Below are 20,237 nucleotides of genomic sequence, written 5' to 3' on the forward strand. Positions count from 1 at the left end.
TAAATTCAATTTTATTAAAGGGAATAAAAAATGCTACAATATGACCATTGAGTAATCACGATTCTACTTGAACTGCTTGACGTTTAAAGCTGATTTTTGGCAAACAGATTGACTGTGGGGTGTAGAGGTTCGATATGGAGGGGTTTCTCGAATCTCAAATTCCAAGAGAGTGAAAACGCCCTTCAAATATTACAATATTTGTTATTTAAAAAACGGTTAGTCTTTCGGGAATACGCTTGGACACGCATAATATATTTTGTTTTTTACATATTTTGAAATTTTTTAAAAAATCATACAGGGTGTTCCAAAAAGTTGGGTAACTGATTAACCACGATTCTGCTTAAACTGCCAAAATATAATAATATCGCCATATTGTTTTTTCTCATGCTGACATAAACGTGAGAAAATTTTATCCAGTTTGTATGTTAATGGAAATTCTTGTTTTGCTTTATCATCACCATTACAAATGATTAATTCGACGCGAACGAAGTCGCGGGTACACGCTAGTTTTAGTATAAATATTTTCTAAGTCGACCGACGCGCGATGGCCGATTTTCTACATTTTTTATCTCTTGTAAAAAATCGCCACCGTGCATACTTTTTGAGGAAGAAAAATATTTTTCCAAAGCTGACTTCCAAAAAATGTTTTTTGTCACATTAAGTTATGGACGCGCATAAAATCTATTTTGCTATAATAATCTAGTTGGCGAAAATATGGAATTTTATGTTAGTATCACATATTATATTTGACGATAAGCTTCATAAAAAGCTTAAAAAAATAATAATTTTTGAATTAATTAACGTTCGAGTTGATCTTTGATTAATACCCTCTAACGGACAAACGAAGCACTTTTGTATAAAGGTAAATTATGTGCAATTAACTTATTTTGATACAAAAACTACGATGTTGTTCTATGTCCACGAAATATTAGAACTTCCTGTATATTTTGTAGGTCTGCTTTGGAAAAATAAATTCTTCAAAAATTTTTTTCACAAAAACTATGCGATGTGGAGTTTTTTACAAGAGACGAAAAATGTAGTAAATACTAGGGGGGGGGGGTGCATTTTAGCCTTGTAACATATAATATCATCATTTTCTAGGTAGTAATTTACAAATAATTTTTAAAACTCATTGTTCGTTCTATACAGGGTTGTTCACCACATACGACACGGAGTATTGTAGCTAAACGATTAGATTTTTACAAATTGTAAGTTTTGGGTTCGATGAAGGACTATTAGAGGTACAATTTAAAAATAATTTTACAAGATACAGAGTGTCCCAAATAAGTAAAAAATATCAAAGTTGTATTTTTTTAAATGGAACGCCCTGTATATTATTGCATTTTTAGTTTCTACGATTAAAATAAAGGTAAATTTGATTAAGGTTTATTATACTTAAACCTTACCGTTTTTGATATATTTTCAATTTTGTGAAATTGCAGTAAAAATTTTAAGGCTTCATTTCTCCAAGGGTACCAAAGTTTTTAATACTAAATATTTACTGAAGTTTCTTTATTGATCAGTTATTGTGTTGCAATAATAAATATAATACTACCTTATACAGAGTGTCTAAAAATTCATTTTAAATAATTATTAGCTTCAAACGGCAATAACTTGTTTAATTTAAATGGAACACCCTGCATATTTTACGAGAATCAGATGCACAATTTAATTGTCTATCAAATTATATTATACCATTTTTTACCTATCTCTTTAAGTTTCCGTAGAAAATGCATTTTCTTGTAATTTAGAATTTATTTATCAATATACCCATGGAATATTGACATTTTAGATTATTTTTAAAGATGTACCAAATTTTTAAAGAGTACAGATACTAATATTGTGGATATAATTCGTTTATTTAATTAAAAAATAAAAAACTGTTTAAATATTTATTAAAGGGGACCAATTAATATGATTCCAGTATTCAATTCAAACTACATTAACTGACTGCATTGATTAATAATAATTGTTCCAAATACTAAAAAACTGAATTTTGTATGGGTATTAGACAGTGTGATAAAAAGTAACACCTTAAAAATGATATTTCGTTTTTTAATAAATGCTTATTTATAACAACAGAGACTTTAATTTTGATAACTTATTATTATATTGATTTCTGACTCAAATCCACATTTATTTAGAATAATTTATTAACGAATACAATTAAGTATTTAATTAATTAGTATATGGGCGGAAATAATGGTGCTATATTTAATTAATGGTATACTCTTTTATAAAAGATTTAAATAGTTTTCTTTTTTGCATACAACATTATTGTTTTTAGCAAAACGATAATGTTACTAGAATGTCAATATATGATGTCAATATTCCATGGGTGTCAATAATAAAATGTCAATATTCCATGGGTATATTGATGAATGAGGTCTAAATTATAAGAAAATGCATTTTCTACGAAAACTTGAAGGGATAGGTAAAAATGGTGTAATACATTTTAATAGACAATTAAATTGTGCATCTGATTCTCCTAAAATATACAGGGCGTTCCATTTAAATTAAACAAGTTATTGGCGTTTAAAGCTATAAATTATTTAAAATAAATTTTTCGACACTCTGTATAAGGTAGTATTATTTTTATTATTGCAACACAATAACTGATCAATAAATAAACTTCAGTAAATATTTAGTATTAAAAACTTTGATACCCTTGGAGAAATGAAGCCTTAAAATTTTTACTGCAATTTCACAAAATTGAAAATATTTCAAAAACGGTAAGGTTTAAGCGTAATAAACCTTAATCAAATTTACCTTTATTTTAATCGTAGAAACTAAAAATGTAATAATATACAGGGTGTTCCATTTAAAAAAATACAACTTTGATATTTTTTACTTATTTGGGACACTGCGTATCTTGTAAATTATTTTTAAATTGTACCTCTAATAGTCCTTCATCGAACCCAAAACTTGAAATTTGTAAAAATATAATCGTTTAGCTACAATACTCCGTGTCGTATGTGGTGAACAACCCTGTATATGAGACATGTAAAAGCAAATAATGATCGTGTAATAATGTATCATGTTCTCCTAGTTAATTTGCATTTACAATGAACATTATTTCTCACCCTATATACTGGTTTGTACCATTCTTCTTCCTACATAAATATTTAAACATTTTTGTCACAATCTTGTCACATTTCGTTATACTACAGTATGATGTGTCTAAGCAATCGTTGACTCACCCAATATAATATGTAGAAGTACTTTCATTGAATAGAGAATAATTTTAACATTAAAGTTCATATAATGATTTATTCCGATGGATTTTACATGTAAAATGCAAATAGGAAATGTGAATTTATATCACACTTATCAGATGCACATAAATTAAATTCTGAATACACAGAAACAAAAGAAGAACATTAGAAAAATACAAATATTTACAATTGTTAATAGCATATGATCGAAAAAAAACCGGTGCCAACGATGGCTATGCAAGATCGTTGTCATTTTATTTGTAAAATTATATGGGAAATGTCATCGATGTTCATTTCTAAACCAACCGGATGCCGTTTTTTTTCAATCATACGGTATAATATCGTCCTCTTCTTTCTTAATTTTCTATAAGAGTATGGTGACATCATGAAGCAATCGCATTTACTGTGTCTCTCCATGTTGTTTTGTCTTGCCCAGCAGTACTGGTCTCGTGCAGACTACTGTTTGACCAGCGGATCTGAACCTACGGAAGGAATGCGAGAAAAAAAAAATCGGTATTGCCACGTTTATCTATAAAATTACAAAATTGCCAGACATGAACTATACACTGTAAAAAAAAATGAGTGAAATTTCACTCAGATTTCACTCAATACTTTCTCAATTTCTGTCCACACCCGATTGAGTGAAATTTCCACTCTACAGAACCGAGTGAATCTTCAATTCTCAGAGTGAAAAGCACTGAGTGTTTTCACTCAATCGAGATTAGACGAAAGACTCCTTTTTTACTCATTATTGTTTACCTTGAGTAGGATTTTGATCGATTTTGATAATTTATTCACTTTAAAATGGAGTGAACTCACTAAGTGTTGAGTTCAAGACACCTTTGATTGAGTGACTTTTACTCAAATTTGTGTTACACTTAACTCGATTAGTACTCATATCTGAGTATTAATTTCACTCAGTATTGAGAAATATATTCTAAATTATTTTTTTTAAAAGCTATATGTAAGCTAACTTGTTGTTTTATAACAGGTGGGCAGGTGCCTTTCAAAGGTAAGTTTCAGTTTAGGACATGGTCTCGAACATGTCCATTTCCTAAAAATTCACTTTTTGGGAGGCATCTGGTCACTTGTAATAAAAATAACAAGTTAACTTTATACTTTTAAAAAAATCATTTAAATATTTCGTTTTAACAAACCAAATAAAAAACTGTAGAACCTTCAAAAAATATTTTATTTGTCATATTTATTTGACAAAAAAAAACAAATAAAACCAAATATAACACTATTAGTATTATAATATCAAAAACATTTTAAAAAGTTTTCAACTCTTTTGGAAAAATACAGGAACTTTTAAGCTAGATGTCTAGAAAAGTTGCATCATCGCAAAAATCCGCTTTATTAAGAGCATTCGTCAGCTGGGCTACCAACATTCTCGAATATTTACCTAATTTCTAAACTAACTTTAATAACGAAAATCCTCAAGGAAAATCCAGATACTTTTCCTCCTGAAAATTAAAAAAAATGTTATTCTGCCAAATGTTCCAGTTCCCAGTTCCAGATTGAGGAAAGTACCTAGATTTTCGCTACGCTAATTAGTCCAGGTAACATCCGAGCATTGCGGCAATCAGTAGACGCAGTCGAATTTGAATATATGTTAGGCGGATTTCTGCGATGTGAAAAAAATGTTCTTAACATAAAACATATTTAGGAGTTATGAGTTCGTATTCCTTCCACCACGCCACGCGGCCACTGTCACACTTTACATCACACACACATACACTATGGACTTGTAACCTGGGCACCTTCGAGAGGAACAAGACAACCTACGACTCGAACAGATAATTAAAAACTGAGGAACAGGGAAATAGCTTATTCGGTATCGAAGAGAAGCGCGTATGACAGCTATGATTAGTAATGAGCGAAAATACTCTAAACTGGGTGATTTCACTCAAATTTTTTATTAATGTAAAACTATAACATGAGTTTTAAGTGAATTTTTCTATTCCATTACTCAAAGATAGGAGTTATAACTCGAACATGAGCTTATTCAATAGCTATTGATTAAATAGAGATCATATTTGAGTAAAATGATGAATTTACTCTATTTTAGATAAAAAATGTACTCAATTATTTCACTCAAAAAAATTCACTCCCAGAAAATATCATGTTTCACTCAGGCTGAGTTTTTACAATTATAAATTTAATATATTTTATTATATATAATGTGTTCAGCATATATTCTGACGTATATTACTAAGAGAATTTTAATGTAGTTCATATTGTTCGATATGTTTTATTTAATAACTTATTTCTCTTTTCATTTCTGTATAACCTGCTTATTATGAAAGTTGAAGATTTTTCATGGATATCATTGGCAACCGGCATCGCCGCGCATAGCCACCTATTCATCGAACATGATTGGCGGCGAGTACGTCACAGGATTTGTTACCACGCGGTTGCCATGGCTTTTTACGCCTTTCCTATTCAGCTTGCTTTATCCCCAACTTCAGGGTCTCTTCTGAAAAGAGTAGGAATATTGAATACTATTGGGAAATATCCAGTGGCGGTGTCATTCTTTTGATCATTATTACTTTATTTCATTATTTTATACCAGTTATCCTAAACTTTATTCCTATATTTGATAGTTAAGTTGTGTTTTATTGTTTTGTTATCTTGTTATAATGTTTTTCGTTCGTAGTTTTTAATTATTAATATCAAGTTTGATCGTATATTTGTGTTTTAAAATGAATAAATTTGTTAAGGGTTAGACGCTACATAGCCAGACAAGAGAAATAATAGCTAATTTATATAGGTAAGTAGAACAATAATAAAATATAATTATTAGAATATTAAAATTAAATATTGGCTAAAATGAAAAGCACACATTTTACCTAAATATTTTGGCTAAACTAAAATAAATATAAATAAACGTGGATGAAATCTCATTTGGTTTATTTCCTTGTGTTCATAATAGGGTTTGCGACGAAGAAGCTACAGAGAGTTCGCTTAAGTTGCCGCTTAAACATAAACTTGAGCAGATATCTCTTTATACTGGAGTTAGCGTATCGGCTATAAAAAAATTCACACAGAAGATAAAAAAAAGGCTGTAAACTAACCCCGATAAAATGATATCCAGCCCTGGAAAGAAACGACCACGTGAGACTGCTGTTGAAAAGCTCGATGACTTTTTCCAAGTGGTCAGGAATTTGAAAAATAGATTTTATCTCGAATTCAAACTCGTCCCCACAATTAGAAAGTTTTTGCAAAAATTACAGGAAGAATCGAATTTTCCTTTGGCAGGGAAACGCTTAGGGGGGTATTAAAATCAAATGATTTTTTTTGGCGTAAATGTCAAAATAACAGATAAATATTAAGTGACGGCCCATTATTGCAGAGAGATATAAATATATACGCGAAATTCGAAGATCTAGCCAAGTATTATCTATATGGATGAAACATATGGGTAGACAATGACCTAATCTTTAAAAAGTGCTGGCGGAGCGATACCATATCTGGTATAATAGGCAATATTGGATCTACTGGTGAGTAAAATTGTGTTTTGTTTGCGCTTCCAAAGTTTGGTTGCAAAAATTTTTTTGCTGGAAATAGTTATATCTAAAGTTATGTATTATAGAAAAAAATATAGTTAGTACAGATATATAAATAAATATACCTCAAGACTCAGTCTTGATCATCTGCTGATGGCAGACATGGTTAGCGAAACGTGCGTCCAGTGTAAAATTAAAAGTGTTTTGGTGTATTGTACTGATTTCGTGTTTTATTTTGCTGTGTGTAACACCAAAAGGTTCCAACCCCCAGCTGTAATTATTTCTTCTATTATATTAACAACACAATAATAAAATGATTCAAAATATTTAAGGGAGCTTTAATAAAAGCTTTTAGTGTTTATCTGCTAACTCAACAGTAACGATTCAAACAGCATAAAGTTTTTTGAAAAAAATTATTAATCTGAATATTATATTTATGATACACATTATTTTCATATAATAGCGTACGCCCATGCCTATTTTATGAATGAAATTGGGCGTGTTTTGTTTACAACTGCGTTCCCCTGCCGATACCCCGTAGCTACAGATCCGTTGGTCACACTATATCTGACCTATTATTTTCTTCATTCGGTCCGCCGAGCGGTTTGGAGATCACCTTCTAGGACGTTTCCAGTTTACTTTTCCCCCCACAACTACTTTTTCCAGGCCATTGGTTTTTCTGGATATGTGGCCAAAATACAATATGATCGAAAAAAGGCGTCAGCGATGGCTATGGAATGAAGATCGCTGTCATTTTATATGTAAAAATATACGACTCCCTATATAAATAGGGAGTGTCATCGATCGTCATTTCTAAGCCATCTGGACGCCGTTTTTTTCGATCATAGGTATCTTGTATCTTAAATAAGATTGGTTTATAGATGTTGACAGTCTTGATTCGATATTAAGTTGTTCAAGAATTAAAATATTTGTATGGTGAGTCTATATATCCGTCTTCTTCTTCAAGTACCGTCTCCTAACGGAGGTTGGCAATCATCATGGCTATTTTGATTTTATTTGCGGCTGCTGTAAATAATCCATTCTACGTCATTCCATACCATTCTCTGAGATTCTTCAGCCAGGATGTTCGTCTTCTGCCCCGACTACGTCCTCCTTGGATTTTTCCTTCCATAATATTCTGGAGCAATTGCTATTTAGGACCTCTTATAACATGTGCAAAATATTCTAATTTTTTCCTCTTCAGGGTTTTTATGTATTTCTTCTTCCTTGTTCATACGGCGTAACACCTCGATATTTGTAACTCTATCGAAAGTTTATATCTCTACTGCAAAGACATTTTTAGTTAAAAAAAAATCCTGGACTGTATTTCTTGCAATTGTTTAGCAGTTTCATTTATTATTGTGCCCAAGTATTCTATATAAGTAGGTTCTGCAGATCTTCACTATTGTCTGACATTACTACAGCATCGTCAGCGTATCTGATATTGTTGATTGGTTGACCATCTACTTTGATATATACATCCGTCTATAAAACCGCATTTCAAAAGCCTCGATTTTATGTCGCGTTGCTAACTTCAACGTCCAGGTTTCCGAGGCATAGTAAGTTTCAAGGGAAAAATTAGGGATCTTGGTAGTCTTAGTTTGTTGCGAAGCGAAACAGCTGAATCTTTCCATATTTTATTAGGTTTGGTCATGAAATTGCACAGTCTTTTGATTTATGCATTGCATCCTCCTTTGATTGAGATCAATGAGTATATGAATTGATGTACAACTTGAAAACCTGCTATTTCTGTAGTCTTCGTGGGTTTCCGATTGATAACCATTAATTTTCTTTTTCTTTTATTTAATTTTAACCTATATCTTTTGCTGGCCACCTCCAGCTTGTTCATAATAGATTTTAGTTCATCCACCTCCATAATATAATATAGATAGATATAAGCTCGGATATAAGTCTATAAAATTATATATTATAAAAATATTTTTAGTTGTTTCATTTTAAAAGCAGGACCCAGGATTTTAGATGCAGCTTCGTAGTAATTTTGTGGATCAAAGGGGATGTTGCAAAGCAATATCCGTTCTATTTTATATTTTACCTCTTACGGTAATTGCAAGCTTTATCTTAAGTAAACAGGTACGTCAAAGGTTACAGAGACATACCTGTTTAAAGTGTACTTGAAATTCTGCATTAAATTTGAATTTCCTAGAAGCTAATATATTTTCGAATAGCGAAGTTTTTTTATTAATATTTTCCTAAGGGCTGGTAAACCTTTTTAACTGGTATATTATTCAGATAAATAATATCCCGTCAAATATATAAAACATAAAAATACCAAGTCTCGCAACGCAGTTTTTTCACTAAAAAGAGTTGTGAGATCTCATGCAAAACTAAGTCAGTTATTTTAAATAGTGTCTATGGAAGCAGTTATTCAACTACTTTGATATAGATTATTATCTAATAACAATTACCTATCAATATTTATAGTGATTGTATCAATATATGTATTCACTCACAACTTGTTGTAGTGGAGAACTGCATTGCGAGACTTGCCATTTATTTATATTTAGTGTTTTGTTGAGATCTCATTTCTTTTTGTAGTTTATCCTCTTTTTTTCTGAGATAGTATAGTATATCTTTAAATCTCAAATTAATATCAGCAGGTCAATAAGTAAATCTTTCAATAGTCCAAGATCCCAGAGCGATCTGACATAACTTATTTTCACAAGAATGAAACCTTAGGCTCTCAGGAGTGCTCTCATGTGCTTTGAATACCGGCGTGTTTGGGGAGTTCGCCCTGTGGGTGAATACAGGGTGAGAAAGATTCAAAGGTAACTAAAATTAAGAGTTACTTAACTTAAATTTGTATGGCTGATTTTTCTATAAATACACTGAAAAAAAGGATCTTGCAGTCGCAATGAATATGACTTTGACTTTGACCCAAAAGATTGGCGCTTTTCAATAGGGCCAAGAACGACGTTTCTTTGCCCAAAGCATTAACTATATCTTTTCATAAGCTTTAAAAAATTACTTTAGAGAATAGAAGAATCTATCTGTCCAAAGTATTTCACTCTTGGCCCAAAATGAATATGCAAAGAAGTTCTTGCTACAAGAACAATAGTCTCTTTGATTCATGCAAAAATTCTTGATTGAAAAGAGACCCCCATTTCTTGATTAAAGAGACACTTTTCTTAAACCAATAACGAATACTATTGACTCAACTAAAATTTATTTTGATCTAAGAGAAGTCTATACATCATATACAGGTATCTTACGAGGTATATTATTTTCTGATAAATTTAGGTTTTCCTGGTCTGTAGTAAGTAAAGTGATATTATTTTCCTCGATAGTAGTTATTTCTGCTTCTTCACTCCTTGGTATTTTTTGGGGTGGTTCATCACTCTACAAATTAGAAAAAAAATTTACATCACGATTAATCAAAGTGGGTCCCATGGGACCCTCCACTGCGGCCGCGAGGGCCTATTGTGGCTCAGTTTCTACAAGCTCTTTAATATACAAAGAGCGTTAAAGTTCACCCTCAAGACCCAGCCTTTTAACATAGGCCGTTATGTCCGAGGGTGACCTGTCTTCTAGGTCTGATAGGTATAGCATGGGTTTGCCAAACATCTCAAACCTGGTCCTGCCCACAGTGGGGCAGGTACACATAACGTGCTTCATTGTTTCATTATCTTCCATACAGAGTCGGCATTCGGCGTCTTCCACCAGTCCCATCCTCTGTAGGTGTGATCTCAGCCGGCAGTGGCCCGTGTACACTGCAGTGAGTGTACGCGCTCCACACACACTCCTACCAGTCTTTAGAAGTTCTCCTGTTCTATGTTTGGATGGCCCTGCTAGGATTTTCTCGGCATGTTCCGTTCCTGGACTGTCATTCCAGTCCCGGAACGTCACACCCCTAACCCATTCACACAGTCTGTCTCTTGCGAGATTTTTTGGAACGCTAAGTGTCGGTTTTCGGCCCACGAATGGCGAACCTGTGCCAATTTTGGCGAGGGAATCAGCTCGTTCATTCCCCTCTAGACACACATGTCCCGGTATCCATATTAGCGACACTTTGTTCCTATCTCCTAATATATTGAGTAGTTTCTTACAATGAAGAATTGTCATATACGTGCTTTTCGTTGCCTCAAGTGCTTTCAACGCGGCTTGACTATCCGAAAATATGCATATTGTTTTCCCGGTGTATTGCCGTTCTACCAGCATTTGCACACAGGTTTCAATAGCATATAGCTCAGCTTGGAAAATTGTGGTGTGTTTTCCAAGACTGTGATAGATCTCAGTCTTTGGACTGCTGCAGTAAATTCCTGCGCCAGATCCTTTTTCGTTTTTGGATCCGTCCGTGTACCAACACATTTCCGCATGTAATAAACCGTTTCCCGGTTTATCCCATTCGTCCCTATTCGGAAACAGGACGTTGTAGGTGCGTGTCAAGAGTTGGACTGGTAGTGTGAGATCTGAAACCATTCCCAGAATCTCATCCGACTGTAGTTCGTCTACTATTCGGTTTTGTATGAACATGATTGTTCCTTGGCTTCCTCGTGCCATATTTAGAAACCTATATGTAGCCCATCTCGCCTCTCTTTCCAAAAGAATTTGAAGAGGAGGTAAGTCGAGTGGGGTTTTCATAGCTTTTGACGGCGTGGAACGGAAGGCACCAGTCACCGCTAAGCATGGTTGTCGTTGTAGTTTCGACAATTTATTCTTTGCCGTTGTTTGGTTGGCTTTCTGCCACCAGGCAACTGGTTTAATCCCCAGTTTCTACCACAAATTCGGCGGCGTGCCCATAAAGCATAGCAAGCCTTTTTTGATGTTTTTTTTCCATATGAGAAGTCCAGCTAAGTTTTTTGTCCAAGTTTAATCCTAGATACTTAACCTCCTCCGCAAAAGGAATTGTCTCACCAAGAAGAATAGGCGGTTTCAGTTTGTCTATTTTCCTTCTTCTGGTGAATGGTATGATCACTGTTTTCTCTGGGTTTACATAATTGTTCTAGTGTGCACCAGCCGTGAATTGCATCTAGGATTTCCTGTATTTTTGAGGAGATAAATAAATACACATACTTTTTTTCCAGAAATTTTACACCTACATATACATATAGCCTTATAACTTGATACAACATTCTCTATACGATGTACTTAAACAGCCGTTAAACGGTAGCCTACTAAAATGCCGTTAATAGATATTGTGACGTCATTCATGTCGGCGGAAAGTAATGCCTGGGCTATAAGCATTTCGCAAGAGCGCCTGTGGCTCCGTGACTGAGGCTATCGCTTCGTGAGCGAATGGTTCGTGGTTCAAACCTCACGCCGACCAAGACTTTTTTATATATTTTTTGCTTATAGCGTGATCTTATTGCATTGGTTTCACTCTTTTTGGTTGGATGGGTTTAGTTATTTGGCGGGTTTGTTAGCGTGGTTATTTGGAGGGTGTTAATTCATTGGTTAGTTGGTTATTTGGTGGGGTTGATTGGTTTTTACTAATTTATATTTGTTTTTTATATTTTTTTATCAGTGTCGAGGTTAGTTGCGTTGGTTAAGTTGGTTATTTGGTGGGGTGGATAGCGTTGGTTAGTCATTATAAAATTCCTATATTTCATAAAGCCGTCAAGTGCGTCACATCAAGGACGTCATACCTATTAACGGCATTTTAGTAAGCGCTACCGTTTAACGACAGTTTAAGTACAGCCTTCTGTCCTTCTGTATAATACATCCATCGTTATCTAACTGAAGTTAATAACAAGACTATAACTATAACATAATTCGATAAAATAATTCCAGACGTGGCTTATCGACAACACACCAACCAAAAGTTCAAGATTTTACAATAATAATATTTTTACATCACAAACAAAATAAATTGTAGATCTCAGCATAGTAATTTTATCGGCACCGTTGACCAGAACTGATAAGCAATTAGCATGTACACAAAAATATCACAAAGTGTTTTAGAAATTGTTGCGATTAAGCAAAAACGAAATTGTTTCATTACTACATTTAATTAATTAGCGAAACGATAAGGGTATTAAATCAAAAAATAACTTTTTCTATATTTAGTCGATTTTTCAATCCGATCTTATTTTGAGTGTTTTAAATGCCAATAAATTACCAATACCGTCTGTGTTAACGTGTTGTTGTTGAAAGATCTGTGTACTTGAACTAAATATCGTAAACTTTGGTATGAGTGACCAGAAATACAGTTTATATTTATCGTATCGAAATATTATTTAAATTTACTTTGGCAATATGTTATATATTGTAACGTTTTTAGTTCGTTACATGTCTTTTTTTATATATGATATATATGATGTCTGGCGTATCGTCATCGGATTCCGTATCGTTCAGGCCTGATAATTTATTTGGCACGCTTGGCGTAATTTTACGTACATCTTAAGTAATATCGTACAGACTATGTTTAGTGGTTAGATTGTTAAGAACATTCATGTCGATTTAATATTTAAAATATGATTTAGATCTTAAGTTTCATTACATTACGTCTTGTAATGGTATTACTTTCTACAATGTCATGTACCAGCAAAGAACATCATGAAATATAGTCATTAGTTTTAAGTAATATACAACTGTGTTTTCTTTCTCTGTACATGGCTGGCGCCCAATATCTGTATTTTTTTGTTTATTGTTATTGATTGGTTTTCTCTCTAGTGAAATACCTTATCCACGACTGCTCTTCGATGAAAAGCTGCCGTTCGCAGTGGTTATGTTTTATAAAAAAACGCTACAATATTTGTAGTTTAAATGAAAATATGAGTCAAAATATTAATTACATTCATTCCAATGTTAATTTCGTACCACATTAATAATCCATAGACATGAATGAAAGACAAATTTGCCATTGCTATGTGTTATGTATGCTATGACAGTAAGACCCATGATTACTTATGGAGCAGTAGCTTGGTACACAAAACTAGAGCAACGTACAGCAAGGTTGTAGATTTGTGCAAAATGTAGAGACAGATATGCATCACAGGAGCTATGAGAACCTGCCCAACAGCAGCAATTGACGTTATTCTAGACCTACCTAGATATTATCGATCATACGGTATTCAAAATATTTAAATGTAGCTAGTTTTTTTTAAAACACAGATACGCCTATTAACATTGCTGACGTTCCGGTCAGACCAATAGGAAAAAAAGACCGAAAAAACATCTAATTGTTATATTTTTTGATGTTGTCGATTATTTCTAGCTAAACCATAAATGTCAGTTTGCTTATTTCGATTATTGGTATAGAGTTGCAAATTAGTTAGTCAATATGATTAAAAATTTTAATTAATTTTTCTTTCTTTTGCAGATCTTCTATTGGTTGCCTTTTGAAGCTAAAACAAAAAGGATACTTCTCTGCGGGGCGTGGATTTATTTTGGCATGTGAACAACGGGTATGTATTAATTAAATATAAATAAAATTATATAAGGATTCTTGCCACTTAACTGCTAATATAGAAATTTATTTCTACGCTGTGTTTGTCATAATGCGGATCAACCTGCTCTCACTACCGGTTTCGGAGCCCTACTCCATCATCAGGTGAGCTTGGGAGATCCACAAAATGACAACCACAGCGCAGAGATAGTTAATTCCGACTTGTCGGAAAGTATCGGTCAGATATTAAGTCCCGAACGGGAGATAGTGGCCTGCGTGCAATGGTAGTACTTTCGTACCACCGAGGCGCAACTATCGATAGTAAAAGGATGGTAAAAGGCTTTTTTTCAGGCAAGCCAAATTATAAAATAGAAAACAAATTTCTTGCAGTAGAGGTATATAATAAAATTATATAAGGATTCTTGCCACTTAACTGCTAATATAGAAATTTAATTCTACGCTGTGTTTGTCATAATGCGGATCAACCTGCTCTCACTACCGGTTTCGGAGCCCTACTCCATCATCAGGTGAGCTTGGGAAGTTAAGGAGTTAGGTGGCAAGGTAGGAGTTAAGTGGCAAGAATCCTTATATAATTTTATTATATACCTCTACTGCAAGAAATTTGTTTTCTATTAAATATAAACATAGTTATAATTTAGAATGTCAATCCAATTGATAGATTGTAAAATCGCTTATATCTGGGGCTTACTCAACCGGGTCTCACAATGCAAATTCACCTCAAATATCCATTTAGTTGGTCATTGGCAAGCACTCTCTCATTGTACATGAAAATAACAAAACAAACATTTACTGATCTGGATAAAATTGATAGTTAAATAGTAAGACTCACCCGGGGGTACTCCACCCCCTAACCACTTACATCACTGACATTCTATTCAATATATCACATTCCATATCTTCCATCTAATTCAAATATTATTCGAATCATACTATTTTCTCTAATCGACTTTCAAATAGAGTGTTTTAGCATTACTAGATAAATAAATAGAGTTTCCGAATTATAAAACCATTATTATAACCAACTTATTTTCCAAGTTTTACAAGATAGTAATTAAAAATAATATGATTTAGGGTGGACATGATCACTATACAGGGTTGTTCACCACATACGACACGGAGTATTTAGCTAAACGATTAGATTTTTACAAATTGTAAGTTTTGGGTTTGTTGAAGGCCTATTAGAGCTACAATTTAAAAATATTTTTACAAGATACAGAGTGTCCCAAATAAGTAAAAAATATTATAGTTGTATTTTTTTAAATGGAACACCCACCTAACTACAATATGGTATATTATTCTATTTTTGGATTCTACGATTGAAATAAAGGTAAATTTTATTAAGGTTTATCACACTTAAACCTTACCGTTTTTGAAATATTTTCAATTTTATGAAATTTCAGTAAAAATTTTAAGGCTTTATTTCTCCTAGGGTATCAAAGTTTTTAATACTAAATATTTACTGAAGATTATTTATTGATCAGATATTGTGTTGCAATAATAAAAATTTTACTACCTTATACAGAGTGTCCAAAAATTTATATTAAATAATTACTAGCTTTAAACGGCAATAATTTGTTTCATTTAAATGGAACACCCAATATATTTTACGTGAATCAGATGCACAATGTAATTGTCTATCAAATTGTATTATACCATTTTTTACCCATCTCTTCAAGTTTTCGTAGAAATTGCATTTTGTTATAATTTAGACCTCATTTATCACCATACCCATGGAATATTGACATTTCAGATTTTTTTTATACCACCATAATATGTACAAAATGTACAGGTGGTAAATATTGCATGCCCATTGGCATACAAAAAAACTATTTAAATGTTTGTAAAAGAGTATACCAATTAAATATACCACCATTATTTCCTACCAAAAACACCAAAAATTAGTTAATTACATACTTTTAAATTGTTTTAATTAATAAATTATTCTAAATAAATGTGGATTTGGCTCAGAAATCAATATAATAATAAGTTATGAAAATGAATGTCTCTGTTTTTATAAATAAGCATTCGTCAATAAATGAAATAAAATTTATAAGGTGTTACTTTTTACCACACTATCTAATACACACACAAAATTCAGTTTTTTAGTATTTGGAACAATTATTACTACAACGTAAACAGTCAATTAATGTAGTTTGAATACTGGGATCATATTAATTGGTCCTCTTTAACAAAAAATATTAAAACAGTTTTTTTTTTATTTTTTTAATTAAATAAGCGAACTATATCAACAATATTAGTATATGTACCCTTTAAAAATTTGTTACATCTTTAAAAATAAGCTAAAATGTCAATATTCCATGGGTATAGTGATAAATGAGGTCTAAATATAAGAAAATGCATCTTCTATGAAAACTTGAAGAGATGGGTAAAAATGGAACAATACAATTTGATAGACAATTACATTATGCATCTGATTCATGTAAAATATATAGGGTGTTCAATTTAAATTAAACAAGTTATTGCCGTTTAAAGCTAGTAATTATTTAATAAAAAAATTTGGACACTCTGTATCAGGTAGTAAAATTTTTATTATTGCAACACAATATATGACCAATAAATAATCTTCAGTAAATATTTAGTATTAAAAACTTTGATGCCCTTGGAGAAATAAAGCCTTAAATTTTTTTCTGCAATTTCATAAAATTGAAAATATTTCAAAAACGGTAAAGTTTAAGTGTGATAAACCTTAATCAAATTTACCTTTATTTCAATCGTAGAATCAAAGGTAGAATCCAAAAATAGAATAATATACAGGCTGTTCTATTTAAAAAAATACAACTATACTTAATATTTTTTACTTATTTGGGACACTCTTTAATAGTCCTTCAACGAACCCAAAACTTACAATTTATAAAAATCTAATCGTTTAGCTACAATACTCCGTGTCGTATGTGGTGAACAACCCTGTATACATGTTTTTTTAGGATCACTAAAAATGCATCGAAGGTATAATAGGATTTTTGCATTAAATAATTTTTTGAAAATTTCTCTCGTTCTTTGGCATTTGTCTAATAGTGGTTTAAAAGGAATTAAATGTTCCATTATAATTATTTAAAAAAAAGTTCCATTATAATTGTTATTTAAGTAAAGATGTCTAGTATTGATACGGTCACTATAAATGTTTCTTTTATGAATGTAAAAGATCTCAGAACTTTTTGTATTGGGGAAAAGAACTACTTTGCGAGGCTTGGAATTTTTTACATTTTATGTTTTTAACGGGATTTAGTATTTCCTTCCATGTATTTCATCCCTGTATTTTGAACCTAACTGCACCTAGAATTCTAATACGACTTCTTGCTCGACATCGATATGAATTTTGGTTAAAATAAACGTGTAGGCATTATTTCTATCTAGCTACATGTAGGTATGTTGATTGCTGATAAAGCTCGATAATAATATAAATTATTTGATTAAACGTCGAAATTTCGTCGACCTCAAGTAGACTTTCTTCACTTTCCCATGACAACAAAGAAAAAAACAACGGGCGACAGCCGACTAGATAGTTATTTGAGGAAATATTGAATTTCGACAGCGCATCGTTCCGCGGTGTCGTGTTGCCGTTGCAGGGAGACGCTAAAACACGCACACACGTCCAATACATACGACTGTTAGTAGAGAGATGTGGTAGTACTTCAAATAGTGACACATACGGTATTTAAACTACGTTATTTTGATGTACTATGTACCTATATTTCTGGAAAAAATTATATGATGATGTTATTTAGGCGGAGATTGACTTGAGACGAGCTCTGTAATGTAACGTTTTGTAACACAAACATTCGCTAATGGCAGGTGGCCACTGCGAGCGACTCTAAATTAAACTAAGAATATAAAAAGAAAGGTAACTAAACGAAAATAAGTTTCATCGGCCACTGGTAGTGGCGGTTACAGACGGGGGGCCCATTGAGGCCCGGGCCCCTAAAATTTGTAAATTTGGTTAAATATTAGCCTTTAAGGTTAAAAATGGCCCCCTAAAAAGCATATTCTACGTTACTTTTTTTTGGCCCCCCCCCTAAAATAAATTTCTGTATCCGCCCCTGGCCACTGGGAACGTTTTTTGCTTAGTAGTCAGCTAAGTTAGCTGCGTTTTCGTATTGTCTTTGCTATCAGAGAATTTATCGCTGCGAAAAATTCGCTGGAACCTGTCGCGAACTAAAACGAGCGAAACTAAACTACGATTTGAATCTTCGTTCATATATTTTCGTTTAGTTTCGCTCAAGTGGCCGTTGATGCATCTAAAAGTATGGGAGCTGATTTTTACAAATCTTATCTTCGCTTGGCTTAGTTTAGTTTCGCTCGCAGTGGCCGCCTGCCTTTAAAAGTATGGGAGCTGAATTTTATAAATCTTATCTTCGTTTGGCTTAGTTTAGTTTGGCTCGCAGTGGCCGCCCACCTTAAAGGCAGGCGGCCACTACGAGCGTAACTAAACTAAGCTAAGAATATGAAAACAAACGGTAATTAAATGAGAACTCCACTAGGAACGATTTTCGCTCAGTAGTCAGCTAAGTTTTCGTATTGTATCTCTGCTATCATAGAACTAGTCGCTGCGAAAAATTCGCTGGAACCTGTCACGAACTAAAACCAACGAAACTAAACTACGATTTGAATTTTCGTTCATATATTTTCGTTTAGTTTCGCTCAAGTGGCCGTTGATGCATCTAAAAGTATGGGAGCTGATTTTTACAAATCTTATCTTCGCTTGGCTTAGTTTAGTTTCGCTCGCAGTGGCCGCCCACCTTAAAGGCAGGCGGCCACTACGAGCGTAACTAAACTAAGCTAAGAATATGAAAACAAACGGTAATTAAATGAGAACTCCACTAGGAACGGGCTAAGTTTTCGTATTGTATCTCTGCTATCATAGAACTAGTCGCTGCGAAAAATTCGCTGGAACCTGTCACGAACTAAAACCAACGAAACTAAACTACGATTTGAATTTTCGTTCATATATTTTCGTTTTGTTTCGCTCAAATAGCCGCTGACGCATTAAAAAGTATGGAAGCTGATTTTTACAAATCTTATCTTCGCTTGGCTTAGTTTAGTTTCGGTCGCAGTGGCCGCCCGCCTTTTTAAGCAGAAACATAATACGAAAACGCAGCTAACTAGCTGACTACTAAGCAAAAATCGTTCCCAGTGGCCGATGAAACTTATTTTCGTTTAGTTACCTTTCTTTTTAAGGCAGGCGGCCACTGCGAGCGTAACTAAACTAAGCTAAGAATATAAAAACAAACGTTAACTAAACGAAAATAAGTTTCATCGGCCACTGGGAACGATTTGCGCTCAGTAGTCAGCTAAGTTAGCTGCGTTTTCGTATTGTATATCTGCTATCATAGAACTAATCGCTCCGAAAAATTCGCTGGAATCTGTCACGAACTAAAACGAGCGAAACTAAACTACGATTTGAATCTTCGTCCATATATTTTCGTTTAGTTTCGCTCAAGTGGCCGCTGATGCATTTAAAAGTATGGAAGCTGATTTTTACAAATCTTTCTTCGCTTGGCTTAGTTTAGTTTCGCTCGCAGTGGCCTTAAGAGTCTATTACGCTGTAATGTTTGGGTCGCTCTCAGGGTTCGGGTAAAGCAGGTGTGTGGCCGAAGGAAATATTATATTTCAGAAATCTGCCTTTCAGAAGACTTAGCCCGATCCTGTCGTGTTAAGCCACACCTAAAATTTCAAACACACATGCTTTAATTAAGGCTTGATTAAGGTTTGCAGAGCTTCAGCATTTGCTATAAAATAGTGAGCAATTTGTTACAAAACCACATAAATTACCTATATATATCACTGTAATCACAAAACTTCAATCTATTTCCGTATTGTAACGGAATTTTAAATTATGTCTTTATTTTCGAGAAAATTTAGTCCAAACATAAGGAATATTTTGTTGATGTTTGACCATCAAAATCTTAAAAATAAAGAAGTTGTCTAAAATGTGCTACAATACGGATATAGTATAATCCTTTATTTTTAATTTCCTTCTTCATTTGTGTAAAAATACCTAGCCAGTTTTACATAAAACGTTAAATGCCGAACGCTTATTTTGCTACTTTTTCGGACTAGTGAAATGGGCTCTTAAGAGTTTGGATTGCCATAGTCCCATTGCATTCAAAAGGATACTTCTATGCATGC

At 33.1% G+C, this 20,237-nt stretch overlaps 1 protein-coding gene across 1 annotated transcript in view; it reads left to right on the forward strand.

Moving 5' to 3' along the window:
- The window catches only part of LOC115890487 (protein sprouty), a gene marked incomplete in the record, with an annotated part of 264,701 nt that overhangs the window by 114,482 nt on the left and 129,982 nt on the right, over positions 1 to 20,237 (forward strand). Inside the window, 1 exon segment of the mRNA XM_030910727.1 lies at positions 14,004 to 14,088.

Source organism: Sitophilus oryzae, unplaced genomic scaffold (genome assembly GCF_002938485.1).
Source record: "Sitophilus oryzae breed Bouriz unplaced genomic scaffold, Soryzae_2.0 scaffold_866_pilon_pilon, whole genome shotgun sequence".
In the NCBI taxonomy this organism is placed as follows: Eukaryota; Metazoa; Arthropoda; class Insecta; order Coleoptera; family Curculionidae; genus Sitophilus; species Sitophilus oryzae.